Below are 12,170 nucleotides of genomic sequence, written 5' to 3'. Positions count from 1 at the left end.
ACCATCCAACCAAATATAAAAGACACACAGACCTATATACACACGCCACAATAAACTCTGGGACCGATCAAAAACGGCACACACACTCACAAACACATGTATATACAAACACACATAGAGACGTGCACAGAGACACACACACTCACACCATTCTGACCTCTAAGACCAGTCCCAAAAACCACTGAACCATGACACACTAACCTAGAAACAAAAAAATCCTTTTAATTGTACATTGCTCTTCCTTCCCCCCACCTTAACCAGCCTTCCAGACTGTCCCTTAAAATAGCAAACATTCCTTAGCTACACACAAGAGAGAAAACATAAAAAAGACAGGTCGGTTCCTCTACAATTTTTTGTAAATTGTTAATATCTCCTTCTATGTATATATATACTACAAAACAAACATAATTTTTATTGAACTCCTAATACTTTTTGTTGAATACTTACTTCTAAACTGTTTTAAACATTTTTTTATTATTATCAAAGAATGTATATATGTATTTTGTAAACAACCAATACTTAACATAACAAAGCTTATACAAAGTTTTACATTTTACTTTTGGCAATCTTTTTCTAAAAAAGTGAAACCGGTCAAATGAATAAACATCTTTAAAATAGCATTTTCAAACCTTCTTTCATATATATATATATATATATATATATATATATATATATAATACAAATAATATATGAGTATATGCATATATACGTACATGTATGTACATACCTACATCTACATGTATATATAGATGCATATCTGGGTACAGGACGGTGAAAAAAACGTGGAAAAAATGATAAACACGGTACAGAAAACACACAGGCCACATAAAGAACATTTCCTTCATCAGCTGCTACCATTCTAAAACTAAGCGTTTCGAAGAGTTAGGGCAGGACGCATTGTTAGAATGGCTCTTCCCACAGACCACAAATTAAATTTGTACCGTGGAGGAATGTAGTGGCGGACAGAAAACAAGACAGGAAACGAAACAGTGAAAATAAACAAGAAAGGCTATACGGCCAGACGTGAAAAAATATGGTACACCGAACACTGTGAAGCAACGAACTGGAAGGAAGAGAGACGAAGAATGTTCGTGCGAGTTTGGCGATGGCCAAAATATGAAAGGAAGTAGTAGCCGGACACGTGACCAGCGAGAGGTAAGGAGAGAGAGAGAAAAAGGGGAGGAAGTAGAATATAGGTGAACAACGAGAGACAGGGAGGAAGAGAGGGATATAGCAGTGAAGGGGAGAGGCGAAGAATAACAGAAGGAAGAATAAGAGGGGGAGAAAGATACAAAGATAGATAGAGTCGCGTCAGAAATATAAAGTTAAAACTTACTTGCAAGGATGACGTGTGCGTTCGATCAAGTAATACAAATAATAAATGAGTATATGCATATATACGTACATGTATGTACATACCTACATCTACATGTATATATAGATGCATATCTGGGTACAGGACGTTGCAAAAAAACGTGGACAGAATGATAAACAGAGTACAGAAAACATACAGGCCACATAGAGAACGTTTCCTTCATCAGCTGCTACTATATATATATATATATATATATATATATATATATATATATATATATATATATATATATATATATATATGTATATATATATATATATATATATAAATTTTAGATTCCGCTGAATTAGGTATTTAAACTGAGGCACCTTTCTAGGTCGGTATAATCCGCACACTCAAACAATATTAATTGAATATTGGATATCAATATTACTTATCCCTTTTGGTTTTTCATAATATTCCCCTTTAATATAATAATCAAAATACGTTTTGGCCACCCCTATCCTTCTTTATTCCATTTATCACCCCTTTCCCATCAGACATTCCTTTACTTCGAAACCTACGACCTACCCTTTTGTGTAGGTAATTGTAGATATATTTGGTTCCAGTACATTGAGAGTCTAGTAGATTGTCTGACGTTAATTGGTTTATCACCATTAACTAGAATACAGTTGACAACTTCCAATAGATTTGATTCTAAATGGTTGAAGACTACATTCTTTATAAAGTCTTCTAAATATAAGTAAATAGGTCACCACTCTTTTTATCCTGACCCTCACTATTTCCTCTGCTATTCTCTAAATTATAGTGGGCTTAACAAGGTATGTATTATTTTCTAAAGTCATTCTGCCACAGGCATCGCAAAAGAAATAATGTAAATATTTTGAGTTCCATTATTTATGTTAATATCTTAAGGAAATGCTTGTATCCTTTATGTTTGAAGTCTATGCGCTTATCTGAGGAGAACCTTTTCTTTCAAATGATGTAAATTAAAGGAGTCGCTTGAAACGAGCGCAATAAATTAACACCTGTACATTTCTATTATATATATATATATATATATATATATATATATATATATATATATAAAATATACAAGAATAAGGGCAGGGAATCGTCAATTAATAATAGAATTAATAATTAACAATTTTGCCAAGTAGTTCAGTATGAAAAAACCTTTATCGGTAAAACCATTTATCATCATAAATATACAGGGATTAGCATTGAGTTGCTTCTCCAACATACTGAAAATTTAGAAATAGCAGTCAAAGAACTACTGATTCTAAACTACAAATTTTTCTCTAAATGGATGGCGATATTTATGGCACACATAGAACAAAAAACCGGAGGGGAAAGCATAAACAAAACAAGTCTTTAGTTAATTGGATACGATCGTTTCATGGTTAAGAGAATGAAAAATCCCTATTCCAATCCTCAGTCCGATATTCTGATAAATTTGAAAGTGTCTCTAAAAAATTCACGGTAATTTTTGGCCATGCGACACCAAAAATCAACGATAAGAAAGGCACTTACGAATTCATCGGTTAGTGAGTTCAGGCATCCCATCTCAAAGAAATCTATTCCATGTGCGTCACAAATAGTCCCGTATGAAAAAAGTCCCGTGTGAAGGGATTACGGTTTAGCCATCTAACTTAGAGGTATCAAATATAAAATATACAAGAATAAGGGCAGGGAATCGTCAATTAATAATAGAATTAATAATTAACAATTTTGCCAAGTAGTTCAGTATGAAAAAACCTTTATCGGTAAAACCATTTATCATCATAAATATACAGGGATTAGCATTGAGTTGCTTCTCCAACATACTGAAAATTTAGAAATAGCAGTCAAAGAACTACTGATTCTAAACTACAAATTTTTCTCTAAATGGATGGCGATATATATGGCACACATAGAACAAAAAACCGGAGGGGAAAGCATAAACAAAACAAGTCTTTAGTTAATCGGATACGATCGTTTCATGGTTAAGAGAATGAAAAATCCCTATTCCAATCCTAAGTCCGATATTCTGATAAATTTGAAAGTGTCTCTAAAAAAATTCACGGTAATTTTTGGCCATGCGACACCAAAAATCAACGATAAGAAAGGCACTTACGAATTCATCGGTTAGTGAGTTCAGGCATCTCATCTCAAAGAAATCTATTCCATGTGCGTCACAAATAGTCCCGTATGAAAAAAGTCCCGTGTGAAGGGATTACGGTTTAGCCATCTAACTTAGAGGTATCAAATATAAAATATACAAGAATAAGGGCAGAGAATCGTCAATTAATAATAGAATTAATAATTAACAATTTTGCCAAGTAGTTCAGTATGAAAAAAACCTTTATCGGTAAAACCATTTATCATCATTCTTGTATATATATATATATATATATATATATATATGTATGTATGTATACTTCGTGTTTGTATCTTGTTTGCAAGATTCTTCATGTGAATTCGTGTGTTGAGAAATTTTGTTGTCTGGGAAAAGTTATACTGCCTTAATATTTAATTTGACCGAATTATATGATATATCATATAATGCATTTGAACATTATCATGTCAAACACAGTTACAGTGAATCACGATTAAAGGAAATAGCAAATAAGATAGCAAACCTTCATGCATAAGTTTAGCAAACACTATACAATGTGTGACAGAATTCCTTTACTGATTCACTGGCACCAAAATTTCGTTGGCATCTCAAAAGTGCTGCATGAAAGTTACCAGCATGTTGCGGAAAAATATCCTCGTTTCAAACAGGTATTTCCTCAGCCATCTATTGTAGCCTTTAAACGGAATAAAAATATAAGAGAACTATTGACCTCTATTTCTGACTCCAAGAAAACTAACATTGGAGTATCTGCACGCTGTACCTTGAAAAACGGCCGCAAGAGAGGTAAGCCCTGTTTATTGTGCAACAACATGAGTCAAGCGAATTCCATCAGGAATCATAACAGAAATATGATTTATACAGAAGGTGAGACATGCAATGATTCCCATTCTGTTTTCGTGGCAGAATGCATGAAATACAACTTGATTTATGTTGGTTGTACAACAGAACAATTAAACAAATGATTTAATGGGTACAGATATGACATCAGGCATAATAACAGTAGTTCGATAGAACTTGCCGAACATTTTGCTTAAATCGGCTGCAATTTTGAAAAATACTTGAAGGTGCATATTCTCAGAAAATATTCTGAATCTGCTTCACTTTCACTTCTCAAAATGCATGAGGAGAAATATGTTCTTTTTTCTTTCCTTTCTTCTCACTTTTTGTCTGTCTTTTTCTTTTCGCTAGTTATAAAATTGAAACTTAAAGACTGATGATGTCATTCCATCAGCGTATAGACGCTGGTTGCTCAGGTTCATATTTTAAAATTAAATTTCTATAATTTTGAATTTTTATTACCTTTTATTTTGAACTAGACAAAGACAGGCTTGCTTTCGCAATATCGTTCAACCAATAAAATATATATTGCAATCGCATTGCGCTCTTCGTATTCTCTATTATTATTATTATTATTATTATTATTATTATTATTATTATTATTATTATTATTATTATTATTATTATTATTATTGTACAGTAGTTTTATTTTTATAACGTGCTTTCACTTCACTACCGAGCGCTGTGGTTTGCTGTGGTGCTCTTATGTTTACTGTATTGAAAGTGTTTTGCGTAGAATATGTGCAGTACCCAGTAGTGCAATTTTCTGTATGTTATATATATTTGTAAGTCCTGGTGTTTTTGTTATGTATTTGTCTGAATATTTCTTTATTATACCTAAGGCACCTACTATGATAGGAATTGTTTCTGTTTTTAGATTCCACATTCAAGTTATCTCTATTTCCAGGTCTTTGTATTTTGAAAGTTTTTCCGTTTCTTTTAGAGAAACGTTGTCATCTGCTGGTATTGATACGTCAATTAGAAAGCATTTTTTTCTTCATGATCTTTGACAACTATATCTGGTCTATTTGCCTTAATTTCTCTATCTGTGTGTATTGGCATATCCCAGAGTATGGCTGCTTTCTCATTTTCTGTGACCTTTTCTGGCGTGTGTTTATACCATCTTTTTTCTGTTGTTATTCCATAGTGTTGGCCTAGCTTCCAGTGTATATAGGTCCCAGCTCTGTCGTGTCTGTGAATATATTCCTTCTTAGCCAGGACTAGGCAGCCAGAGATAATATGATTTATTGTTTCTTGTCCATCTCCACATATTCTACAGTTACTTGTTATGTTTCTTTTCATTATGTGTTTTTGGTAATTTCTGGTGGGGAGGCTTTGGTCTTGTGCAGCAATTAAAAATCCTTCAGTCTCTGCTTTGAGTCCTGAGCTTCTCAAACATTGCTGGGATTTTTCTGTCTATTTCTTTTGCATTTAGTTTAGCCCAGTATTTACCATGTAGGGGCTTTTCTTGCCATCGTTTTATCATGGTTCGTTGCTGTTCTAGTTTTAGTTTGGATTTCATTTGTTTTATAGCTTTTGTTGCTTCTCTTCTTCTTCTTCTTCTTCTTCTTCTTCTTCTTCTTCTTCTTCTTCTTCTTCTTCTTCTTCTTCTTCTTCTTCTTCTTCTTCTTCTTCTTCTTCTTCTTCTTCGTAATCGTTAGGTAGATTGATTTCTTGTTTGTATTTGTCAGCTTTCTTAAATACTGAAAACAGTTTTTTGTTTTGCTCGTGTTTTGTGGCTATTTGTATTAGTTTTCCTTGCTTCTGGAGTAGGTATTTTTGCAGTCCTATGGTGGTTATTTTATAATAGTTTTCTAGCTGTATAAGACCCCTGCCACCTTCTGTGCGTTGTATATATAGCCTTTCTATGTCAGATTTTGGGTGGTGCATCCTATATCCTGTCATTATTTTTCTTGTTTTCCTGTCTATTTTAGATAGTTCGTTTAGTGTCCAGTTAAGGATGTTGTAGCTGTAGCTTATAACTGGGACAGCTAAAGTGTTGATACCCATTATCTTGTTTTTAGCATTGCGGTCTGTTTTTAGTATTGATCTAACTCGTCTATAGTACTCTTTCTTTATTTTTTCTTTCATTTATGTATGTTGTATCCTATCTAGTTCATTGACTCCTAAATACTTGTATGGTTGGCTTTCGTCTAGTTCTCTTATTTCATTGGCTAGTGTTATATTGCTACTTTTAACTAATTTTCCTCTTTTCAAGGTTGCTTTGGCACATTTTTCTAATCCGAATTTCATATCTATTTCCTTGGTAAAGCCGTGTACTGTCTGTGGTAGTGTTTCTAGCTCTGTGTCATTTTTAGCATATAATTTTTGGTCATCCATATATAGAAGGTGGCTTATTATTATTATTATTATTATTATTATTATTATTATTATTATTATTATTATCGTCATTATCATCATCATCATCATCATAGGGTGAACTGGCAGAATCGTTACCGCGCCGGGCAAAATGATTAGCGGCGTTTTGTCCAGCTTCACGTTCTGAGTTCAGATTCCACCGAGGTCGACTTTGCCTTTCATTCTTTCGGGGTCAAGAAATTAAGTACCAGTTGAGCGCTGTGGTCGGTCTTATCGACTTAATCCCTCCTCCCAATTTTCAGGTCTTGTGCCTATAGTAAAAATTATTATTATTATTATTATTATTATTATTATTATTATTATTATTATTATTATTATTATTATTATTATTATTATTATTATTTATATAGAAAGGATTGAGGTAACTCCTCCTGAAGATATAGAGTCAAAATTAAAAGAAGAGTGCCATTTGCTATCTCGTGAACAATATTTCGACATCTTGCGTGTCTTCCACTGGTTCAAAAAATAAATTTGTCAATCTACTTCATTTTCGTTTATATAGAAAGGATTGAGGTAACTCCTCCTGAAGATATAGAGTCAAAATTAAAAGAAGTGTGCCATTTGCTATCTCGTGAACAATATTTCGACATCTTGCGTGTCTTCAATCCTTTCTATATAAACGAAAATGAAGTAGATTGACAAATTTATTTTTTGAACCAGTGGAAGACACGCAAGATGTCGAAATATTGTTCACGAGATAGCAAATGGCACTCTTCTTTTAATTTTTAATTTTGACTCTATATCTTCAGGAGGAGTTACCTCAATCCTTTCTATATAAACGAAAATGAAGTAGATTGACAAATTTATTTTTTGAACCAGTGGAAGACACGCAAGATGTCGAAATATTGTTCACGAGATAGCAAATGGCACTCTTCTTTTAATTTTGACTCTATATCTTCAGGAGGAGTTACCTCAATCCTTTCTATATAAACGAGAATGAAGTAGATTGACAAATTTATTTTTTGAACCAGTGGAAGACACGCAAGATGTCGAAATATTGTTCACGAGATAGCAAATGGCACTCTTCTTTTAATTTTGACTCTATTATTATTATTATTATTATTATTATTATTATTATTATTACTCATATACACACAACATATTAGACTGTTGGAAAAGAACCATTCCTAATATCGGGCTACAACAAGTAACCTTAGATGCCATGAACCCTCCCCATTATCGTAGCTGCTCCTCAAAACACGGTTTCCTGGAGCTTCACTAAACTGGGTTTTATGCATATTTCCTATATCCACCTGTTCAAATCTTTAGGTATAGTTCCAAATGCACCTATAACTACTGGGATACATTTTATCGGCACTTTCCATGGTCTCTATAGTTCAATGATTAGGTCCTGGTACTTTGCTATTTTTCTATACCTCTCATACTGAGCTTTTCCTCATTTGGGACTGTAAAGTCAATTATTTGGCACTTTCTAATCTCTTTATTTACTACTACTAAATCAGGCCTATTACCTTCTATTACTCTGTCAGATTGAATGCTAAAGTCCCACAACAGTATGGTCAAATCCTAGCTTTCTACATAACTCCCAGTGGATTACTCTTCCTAGGTCTTTTCTTGTATTCTTTCTGTGCTGACACACTTGGTGGAGTTCTCCATTCGTATTGAATTTCTTCCTGGTTCTTCTCTCTAGGTTTGCTATTTCAGCTTTTGCCCATTCTACAAAAGCTGCTGAGTATCTAATTATTGACACTGCACAAGCATTTACAGCGTTCACTAGATTCGGACCATTTAGCTTCGACTTCATTAGCTTCCTCACCCTTCTGATGTACTCCTTCTCAGTTTTTGTTTTCATTTCTATAGTTAGTACTCTGTCAGATTCTAATAGCCCTAGAAACTTACAACCGTCTCCTTCTTTCAATGATTTTAATTGGACGCCTTTACTGCCGACTACCTGTCCCTTTACATGGCTAATTTTGCACACTTATCTATATCAAATTCCATGCTTAAATCTTTGCTGAAGAGTCTTACAGTCTGTATTAAGGAATCTATCACTTTTTCACTCTTACTAAAATGCTTCAGGTCATCCATGTAGAGCAAATGGTTAAGTTTTCTTTTAGTATTTCTGAACTGATACTTTGCCCTGCCTTCCTTAATACTAAACTGAGGGAAACAAACATAAGAAAAATATTAAAGGGGATAACGTGTCTCCTTGGAAAATTCCTTTCTTGGTATTAACTTTTCCTAAGACCGTATCACCTAAGTAGAGAACTAATTTCCATTTCTTCATGCTAAAGCTAATTAATTGGCTTATGTTGTCTGCTATACTAAACATATGCAGGAGTGGCTGTGTGGTAAGTAGCTTGCTTACCAACCACATGGTTCTGGGTTCAGTCCCACTGCGTGGCACCTTGGGCAAGTGTCTTCTACTATAGCCTCGGGCCGACCAAAGCCTTGTGAGTGGATTTGGTAGACGGAAACTGAAGGAAGCCCGTCGTATATATATATATATATATATGTATGTGTGTATGTTTGTGTGTCTGTGTTTGTCCCCCCAACTTCGATTGACAACCGAGGCTGGTGTGTTTACGTCCCCGTAACTTAGCGGTTCGGCAAAAAGAGACCGATAGAATAAGTACTAGGCTTACAAAGAATAAGTCCTGGGGTCGATTTTCTCAACTAAAGGCGGTGCCCCAGCATGGCCACAGTCAAATGACAGAAACAAGTAAAAGAGTAAAGAGTAAGAGTATACTAAAACATTCACTTATCCATGAGTGTGGGATCATGTCGTAGGCCTTCTTATAATTTATCCATGCTACTGTTAAATTCTTCTTTCTACCTTTTACTTCATTTAGAACCGCTTTGTCTATATATAATAGATCATGTGTTCCTCTAGCCTTCTTCCTGCAATCTTTCTATTATTTTGGCAGTAAATTTTGGTTGTCGAGGTGCTCGTAAATGCCTTCAGAAAGCATTCCTATTAACAACTTCCACACTAATGGTAAGTACGTGATTGGTCTACAGTTGCTAACTGTATTACACTTGCTTTTATCTTGGATAAAGAGTATTTTTCTCCCTCTAGTCATCCAATCTGGTATTGTTCCTCCATTAAGGCAATCCTGAAGTTGTTCCCTCAGCCTCCCATGTAAACTACTAAATTTCTTTAGCCAGTACTCCTGAACAAAATCTTGTTCTGGGCCTTTCCAGTTCGGCATTTTTTCTAACACTTTACTCATTAATGCACTAGTTAGTCATAAATGTGGCTGCTTCTCTATTATTATTATTATTATTATTATTATTATTATTATTATTATTATTATTATTATTATTATTAATATTATTATTATTATTATTATTATTATTATTATTACTACTACTACTACTGTTCAGTAGTTTTATTTTTATAACGTGCTTTCACTTCATTACCGAGCGCAGCTCTGTGTGCCTTGGGTATGTGCTGTGGTTTGCTGTGACGCTCTTATGGTTACTGTATTGAAAGTGTTTTGCGTAGGATGTGTGCAGTGCCCAGTAGTGCAATTTTCTGTATGTTATATATATTTGTAAGTCCTGGTGTTTTTGTTATGTATTTGTCTGAATATTTTTTTAAATTATACCTAAGGCACCTACTATGATAGGAATTGTTTCTGTTTTTAGATTCCACATTCGAGTTACCTCTATTTCCAGGTCTTTGTATTTTGAAAGTTTCTCCATTTCTTTCAGGGAAACGTTGTCATCTGCTGGTATTGATACATCAATTAGAAAGCATTTTTTTCTTCATGATCTTTGACAACTATATCTGGTCTATTGGCCTGAATTTCTCTATCTGTGTGTATTAGCATATTCCAGAGTATGGTTGCTTTCTCGTTTTCTGTGACCTTTTCTGGCGTGTGTTTATACCGTTTTTTTTCTGTTGTTATTCCATAGTGTTGGCCTAGCTTCCAGTATATATAGGTCCCAGCCCTGTCGTGTCTGTGAATATATTCCTTCTTAGCCAGGACTGGGCAGCCAGAGATAATATGATTTATTGTTTCTTGTCCATCGCCACATATTCTGCAGTTACTTGTTATGTTTCTTTTCATTATACGATTTTGGTAATTTCTGGTGTATTATTATTATCATTACTATTATTATCATTATTATCATTACTATTATTATCATCATCATCATCATCACCATCATCATCATTATCATCATCATCGACGTCGTCGTCGTCGTCGTCATTATTATTATTATTATTATTATTATTATTATTATTATTATTATTATTATTATTATTATTATTATTCCTTCGTAACACAGTGTAGGTAAAAATGCACCAGTCTTTAGTCATCTGTCAAGTCACAACAAGGAGCTGAGACAGATAATACTTTCCTTAAGATGTGCACTGTACTCAATAAGGTTGATTTTTGCAAGACATTATTATTATTATTATTATTATTATTATTATTATTATTATTATTATTATTATTATTATTATTATTATTGTCTTTGCACAGCTGCTAACGCTGGAGTTGTACTGCGGTGTCAGCTGTTCACTACCAGTGAACTAAGGTAACACCCCTTATCTTTCGAGCACTATCCGGAGTATTCGTGCGGTTCCAAGAAGTGCTGTTTTCTGCAATTGCTCTACCCTTATTGCAGCCCCTATTTATTCCATATACTTCTCAAGACTTTTACTCACTGTTCCTAGGGCTCCAGTAATTATTGGTACTACTACCACCTTTTTCATCAACCACAACTGCTTGACCTCTCAAGCTAACCTGTCATATCTACCGACTTTTCTTTCTTGCTTATCATATACCTTGTTATCAGCTGCACATGCTATATCTATGATTCAGCATTGTTTGCTCTCTTTCTCAATTAACACTATGTCTGGTTTCCTATTCTCTATCTCAAGGTGGCACTGAATCATAAAATCCCATAGGATCTCTGCATTATCATTTTCGATGATGCCTTCAGGTTTATATCCGTACCACGTTTTTGCTCTGTCAAGTCCATACTTGTCACAAAGTGTCCAATGGAGAATCCTTGCCACGTTGTCATGACTTCTCACATTATTTCTTGGCTAGTGGCGTACATGGACTGGTAATATGTCATAAGGTTTCACCATTTTGTCCACAAATTCTGCACTTATCACTTTCTGATGTGTTGTCTATTCTATATTTGATGTAATTGGTTCTTAATGCTTGCTCATGGGCAGCACTGATTAGGGCCTCCATTTCCAGTTTTAAATCCCTTTTAGTCATCCATAGCCATCTTTTTGCTTTGTCTGTCTTATCTTCTAATCTTTCTTTATTATTTTCAGTTTCATTCATTTTCAATTGCTTGTACAGTGCTTTATCTTTGCAATCTTCCTTTCTACACAAGTCTGATCTTACTTCCAATAATAGCGGTTCTGTAGCATTTTTTACAAACCATGCTATGTTGTTTTCTTCTGCTCTAATGTTGTATTCGTATCCAACCAGTCCACGTCCTCCTCTATTTCTTGGTACATTCAGTCTGTCTGTGTCACTTTTTGGGTGGAGTATCCCATATCTAGTCAGCAACTTCCTTGTCTTTTTG

Source organism: Octopus bimaculoides, chromosome 10, assembly GCF_046866305.1.
Source record: "Octopus bimaculoides isolate indiv1 chromosome 10, ASM4686630v1, whole genome shotgun sequence".
Classification (NCBI taxonomy): domain Eukaryota; kingdom Metazoa; phylum Mollusca; class Cephalopoda; order Octopoda; family Octopodidae; genus Octopus; species Octopus bimaculoides.
Note: the sequence above shows the minus strand (reverse complement) of the source record.